Here is a 6,841-nt window from a genome sequence, read left to right as displayed (position 1 = left end):
CAGAGTAAATCCTCAGTGTTTCTTCAGGACTTGCCTCATTGTTCAGACCAGCCTGCCATGGAGGATTGACATGAGTTTTATGTGGAGCTATCAAAGCTGCGCCTTCTCTGAGCTTCACCAACTTCTGGCATCTTGTGTTCTCTACAACTTAAAATAAAATGCATCCAGGTGCAATTCTTCTTTGTTACCTTTTCTCTGAATCGCATCCAACTTGAGAGCAAAGAATATTCAAGAATTATCTATTTTCCAGCATAAAAATAGCGCAGGTGTATACCTGCAACAGCCTGCAGCAAGAATCATCTTTTATTCCATCTAAAACAATATGCAGTCAAATTCATCACCATGCAGCATTGCAATGTGTTTTGCAAATGCATTCACAAGGTATACATGGCTTATTTCTTATTTGATTTTTGGAATGAATGCTCATTAATAAACGACAAGCCATCTACTCACATCCTTGTCTGGTTGACTACCATGAAGGTCTCTGGCTTTTCACATGACCGTTTAATTCCACTTTAGACTTGATTTGACCTGATTGACTTGTTTTCTTTTTATATTAACTTTTTTCCTAGGTTACTGCAACATTGCTATGTCTCTTATTGCTGACTAGTAATACTAAGATGGTTACCAATTTAGAGTCATATTTTACATCTGTGTGACTTAGATCATCATGTGTTTGACTCACACCAAGGTCAACTATTGGTTTTGCAATTTGTCCTCCAGCTACTTACAGTATAGGTGTTATGAGACTCTTGCTTTTAGCTTCTCTCCACTATCCACTACTCTGGCTATTTGGTCATTGATGCATTCAATATACCGGTACTTCATAAAGTGTTGTGCTTTTGCATGAAAACATGGCTGAGAGGAAATCCATAACCCAATTGCTTAAGTCTCCATTTTTCACACTTCATATTTAAGGCATTTTTAGCTCCTGTCTTGTTCCACAGCAGCTGTAATGAGGTAAAGCCGAGGCCAGGATCAGAAAAGCACATGCAACTGTCTAACATGCATTTTGACAGTTTTCTGAATATTGATTTAGTCGACATAACATTGTAAGATCCGTAAGATCTGAGGATGTAGAGAAAAGTGGTGCATAGTGAAACAAATGGATGTGTATTTAGCTTTCATTCATGCTTCCTTGCACCGGACAAAAACAAACAGCCATTTTTTGCTGTGAGAGACGCTGACAGTGCAGTTCTTAAATGGAGGTAGCATGTGGGTCTGGGTTTGAAGTGCTGCAGATGACCAGCAGCTTGTTTATGAAAAGAGTGAGCGTCAAGGTGCTTGACCTCGCTCAATGTTGAGATTAGGAAAACAGTCTGGTCAAGTGTTCCAGACACATATAGCTTTCTACTCTTTTCTATCCATGACTCCATGTTAAAATGCAGTCTGTATGCTGAATGAAATCAAGCACCCAGGCAAGAAAATCACATTGTGTTTAAATGCTTGCACATTGGTTCCTTATAGAAGCATAAAAAATCAGCATGCATCAATACAGCTTCATTACACATCCCATTGAGGTTAAATTATTGCAGGATTTCACATAAGTCAAAGGGAAACAAACATGAGAAGATTAGACTATCTTAACAGTGTATCTTCCCTCCATATCTCTGTGCTTGTGGCATTGAGAGTGAATGACAACAAAAACAAGTCATAATTAATAAAACGGGAGCTATTAAAAACCAAAGCTTTCCTCCACTTCCTCGGCTTCCTCCTGCTATCTCACCGGTGTGCAAACTCGGGTGCATTTGCTAAACAAATATGACCATTCAGCAAAGCCCGTGGTTTAATAATATACGAGGGAAGAGTTGGACAAACAAGGTATATTGACTATTAATTAGTCTTCCACCATAGTCTGGAACTGTGGATTGGATTGGTTGGAAGTACTATAGTAATTTACACTACACATGTATTTAATTACACACAGGTAACATGCAGTTACTAACATTTAAGGCCTTGAAGGATGACAGAGTAGTGAAAGCATTTATTCTGCAGTTAACATCTTAGCTGATGACGGAAACAGCATGAAAGAACTAGGAATCAGTCTTGTTTATAGCTGCAGTATTCAGTTTGGGCCTGTCTACAAATGATTAGCTAACACACTGAGTCAGAGTAGGCAGGCTGAAACAGCTTGTTTGGAGCGGCAAGCACTGCAATCAGAACATTATGGTAAAAAAAAGTACTAAGTTTGTCAAATTTAGCACCAGGTGACTTTTTGGGTCTTTGTTTAGTCTATCAAAATCCCAGTGATTACAGAGAGGAGGTGTTCATTAAGCAGTTTGTAATTAAATGAAGCCATGGATGGAAACACACCAACACTCAGCTGCTTCACTTTACATCTTCAATTGTGTTTTATCCCATAGTCCCACTGCTTTTGTTCAATATGAGTTTTGTGGCATTTTAGAGTCAATGTCATGCCATTGCCAATGTTTTATATTTTGCATAATTTTAAAGGAATTGTGCAGCTAAGCTAAGCTAAGCTAAGCTAAGCGAAACTAAACTAAACTAAACTAAACTAAACTAAACTAAACTAAACTAAACTAAACTAAACTATCATGTGTAACAAAGCTGTTATTACCACTCATTTGTGAAAATGTTCTGAAACATGACATATAGTTGTGGATGTTATTTGCCCTTGCAAGGACTGACATTTTACCATTTTTGTTACACAAGCACAACACAATTCAATGTGTATATTTTCCTTCATGTATGATATTTCCATTTAGCAAATGTTGATGTCAAGTAATTTCCCCTCTCAATAACCTACTGAATTTGTATTGATGAAAACAGAAATGTATGTTTTTTTCTTGAACAGAATACTCTAATATGTCTCTATTTATGAAATTGGAAGTGCATAATGTTGCTAAATGTCCATGGAAGGGCTTTAATTTTAAAAGTCACATCTCTTTTTCTCATAAGGAAATTTAAATTCCCAAGGTATAATAATTTACATTTAGAGCCAACTCAGTTCAAAGCCCTCTGTCTCTTACATCTGTGAGTTGTCTCTTATTAAAAGTTGTGCTGCTGTGTTATGATATGCAAATTGCCATATGGTCTTATTTTCTTTTGTCTTCTCTTTCTCAATGTTCCACCTTAGGACTTGAATTGTCTTGTATAACAACCACAATCCGCTCCAGTCAGGTGGGCTGGATGGGGGACAGCGCCAACAATCAGGTTCCCAGAGTTGAGTGTTTATGCCTTTCACTAAATGGATTGTCTCACCTTCTTCAGAAGATGAACATGAGGTGCTTGAGATGCCAGCACTGCAAATGGATCCTGGGGCTTTGAGCTCCGTAATGACCAGCCATCATCTGTTTCAGACATGCTTCAATCAGCATGCATGATGATCAAAGAGGAACAATGTGGTGGCAACGTGTTTTACCAAATCAAGTTGACACTGCTTCCTGTGTAAAGAGGATGTAAAATATGTATTGTATGGTTGTGCCTATCATGTGTTTGTGCACTTGTGACCTATGGTGAATTAAAAACGTGTCTCTAATCTAACCACACTGAAAAATAAATGAAAGTTTCTTGGTGATATTTCTTTTTGTGGTCTTGCTTTGCACATTAGAGCAACACTGAGTTTGTTTATTGTTGGATCAAACCTTCCAATGACGTATCTTCTGTCATGTGCAACTCAAAAGGTCGACCATATTTTCATCAACATAAAGGTAAAGGCAGTGGTACAAAACAACATCCCATCAGCCCCTATTATTTAGGAGGGCTGAACATGGCACCTATAGGCTGCCATATCAAACCAAACCAATGGATTTGTAATGCAATCATCAAAATCTCTCTTTCATTGTCTGATTTTTGTGTTTGGAGCTCAGTGGCACAGTAGTCTCGCTTGCCAGACTCGAGTTCAGACTCTCACTCTCATATAGCAGAAAAAAATCCTCCTTTATATTTACAACAATCCACCGAAAGTACCAAGCAGGCCTGCTTTATTGCACAATCCAAATCTTCGTCAAAACTTGCCATTTTCAGCGTGTAGAAGGCTAGCTTCCTAGCTAGCTAGAGTTGTTGTTGTTTCACAGCGGCGGAGGCATTTGAGTGGACACGCAGGGAGCGGAAAGGGATTTCCCTTCACTTCCGACTGAAATGGTCGGAGCAAATGGCAGAACTTCTCCCCGGAGCCCGCTTCCAGTGAGTCACACTAGTAGCACAGTAATATAGAGCAGTAGGGGGAAGAGGAGGATAGGCTCTATTCCAGCAGGAAGCAAGGGAGCTGAGTTTACAGTACAACACCCATTGTTACTGCTGCAGTGCTCTTGAGCAAGGCACTGAACCCCACACTGTTGCAGAAATATGGAGCAGACAGTAGACAATCTTCAAATTATAAATTTTAAAGTGCAAAGTAAAAGACCTTTTAAAGTGACATATAGCGGAAGTCCATGTAAATATTCATGTGATAAGTCTATGTAAAAGCCAGTCCTCTAGGTGTGTGTGTGTGTGTGTGTGTGTGTGTGTGTGTGTGTTTGTGTGTGTGTGTGTGTGTGTGTGTGTGTGTGTGTGTGTGTGTGTGTGTGTGTGTGTGTGTGTGTGTGTTCGTGAAATGTAAAAATGTAAAATGACCAAGTCCATGTATAAAGTAAAGTGTCTGTGGGATAATGACCATGGGTGGGGGGAGGGGGGGGGGGGGGGTCGATGCAGAGCCGGATTGCTCAGGGGGCATTGGGGGGAAGGGGCTGACAAAGTCCTGATTTGGGGGGACTTTTGGGTCTCATTGAAGAGGCAGATAGCAGTTGGGTAGAAGCTGTCCCTGTGATGGGAAGTTCTGGTACTGCAAGACATCAGTCTTCTGCCATGGGGAGGACCCTGAAGAGTTTATGTCCTGGATGTGTGAGACCGCGTTAGCATCCTGGCAGTGTGTAGGTCCTGGATGGATGGCAGGCTACACCCGATCACCTTTTCAGCTCTGTGGATTATGCACTGCAGTCTGGAGATCTCACCATTTTGCCTGGAAATGTACCCAAAAAGAGTTGAAAGAAACAGCTTGTAAGCACTTCACATCAATTTGATTGGATGCATTTTTGTCCTTTAAATTGAACACTACATGCAGGGAAGGGTGGATGGAGTAGGATTTGGCGGAATAATCTGAGTAAATCTAAAGGAAAACAAGCATTGTTATTTCAGGACTTTTATTTTGAAGCCTGCAATGGAACATGGGGCAGCTAGTAGAGGACTGGATGAAATCCTTGGATGAGCTGGGGTAACTGCCTGGGGCAAGTGAGAAAAACTACTGTTGAGATGCCCAAGCACGGCAATCAACCCTGCAACCGTCCAGTAGCCAGCATCAGAGGACTGTAATTTTCGCATTGCCGAAAAACCACAAATATGACCAGTCCACCCACCATGGCTAAATTAAGGGGGGGGGGGGGGGGGGGGGTTACATAATGAATCTGACTGTTCATACATGTTTTGTGAAATGTCCTGCTGTCTAATCCCATTACAACAGGTGAATAAAATCACCTTAAGAGGAAATGTTTGACTTATGCTTATGCATCCAACTGCTGTCACTGAGAGGAGTCCAGGCAATTAAGAGTGACAAGGTATATAAACATTGATGGCAAAAAATATATACTGTATAAGGAAACTCAGTCTGTAAGCTACATATTTAGTCTTATAGTTTGAACTTTTACTCAATTTCATTGCCTGTTTTTTGTAAATGTTGAATGTTCATTTAGCTAAAACAGTACTGTGAGTGTGAGTGCAAATGTATTTTATGTGATTTGATTTTATTAGACAGTATGCAATACATAATAAGAAAAAATGCTGCAGTGTCAGGGATAAAACGAAAAAGTCCAGGACTTATTTCCATCGTTGTCCCTGTTGTGTCGAGTGTCCCCTGTGGATGTGAATGTAAAATGTGAATTAGGTGACAGTAGGCTATTTATAATAATGCATTTCATGTTTACTTCTGCATTCACAGAACAATATCGAGCTTCAAAAGGTTTGGACTGCATATAATATCATAGACATAATTTAGATCCAACATAACACACTTGTTTGTCCAAGTTCAAGTTAAACTTCATTGTCCCGAACAACTCACTCGGGAAGTTCTCAACTATATGGACCGTTTCTGGCCTACTTGGACGAGGTTAGAAACGATGAGTAACTTTCTCAGTGGATTTATTTTATAAGCGCATAAGCTGCTTAGGTAGCTGGTAGCACCATGTAGCAATGTTGGTATGTTTTTAGTTTTCTTTAGTTTTCTTTTTCTTTCTGTTTGAGTTTGTTTTGCTTCTTTATGCTTTTGTGTTTATTGTTTTGTTTTTCATGTTCTAAAAGTTGAAAAATTGAAAAATAAAATAATGAAAAAAATAAATTAATCATTGTCCCATGCAGGTGGTTAAGGTGGAAACATGGTGGAAAACATGAAAAACACATAAAAACATAAAAGATACATATGCTACATATATGGTGGTATGCCTCTGTCCAGTGTACACCACACTAGCACTCCCTCTCCCAATCTCACCAATCCTTTAAGCAATGATGATGGATGTAATATTTTGTCTGATAAGCACTAACATGTGTCTGCAATCCAACAGACATATCAACACAGGTACAGTATAAAGAAATCTAGGTCGTAGCAACGTATTCCAAGCATATTCTAGCCAAGGAGATCAAATTATCAGCTGTTGTAAACTCAATAAATGTTTTTGAGTGGATCAACATTGACGATAAAATTGGTGTAGCTTTGACTTTCAGTGCTGTTTGGATTATCAAGTCCAGAACTAAAAAATGTAGAATTGACACAGAATCAGTATCTCATCCCAATAGAAGAAAGTTTTTGACACAAATTATGGACTATCTATGAATAAATGAATGAATGAATGAA

This window comes from Poromitra crassiceps (assembly GCF_964638095.1).
Source record: "Poromitra crassiceps genome assembly, chromosome: 3".
Lineage (NCBI taxonomy): Eukaryota > Metazoa > Chordata > Actinopteri > Beryciformes > Melamphaidae > Poromitra > Poromitra crassiceps.
This window is presented reverse-complemented; position numbering follows the sequence as displayed.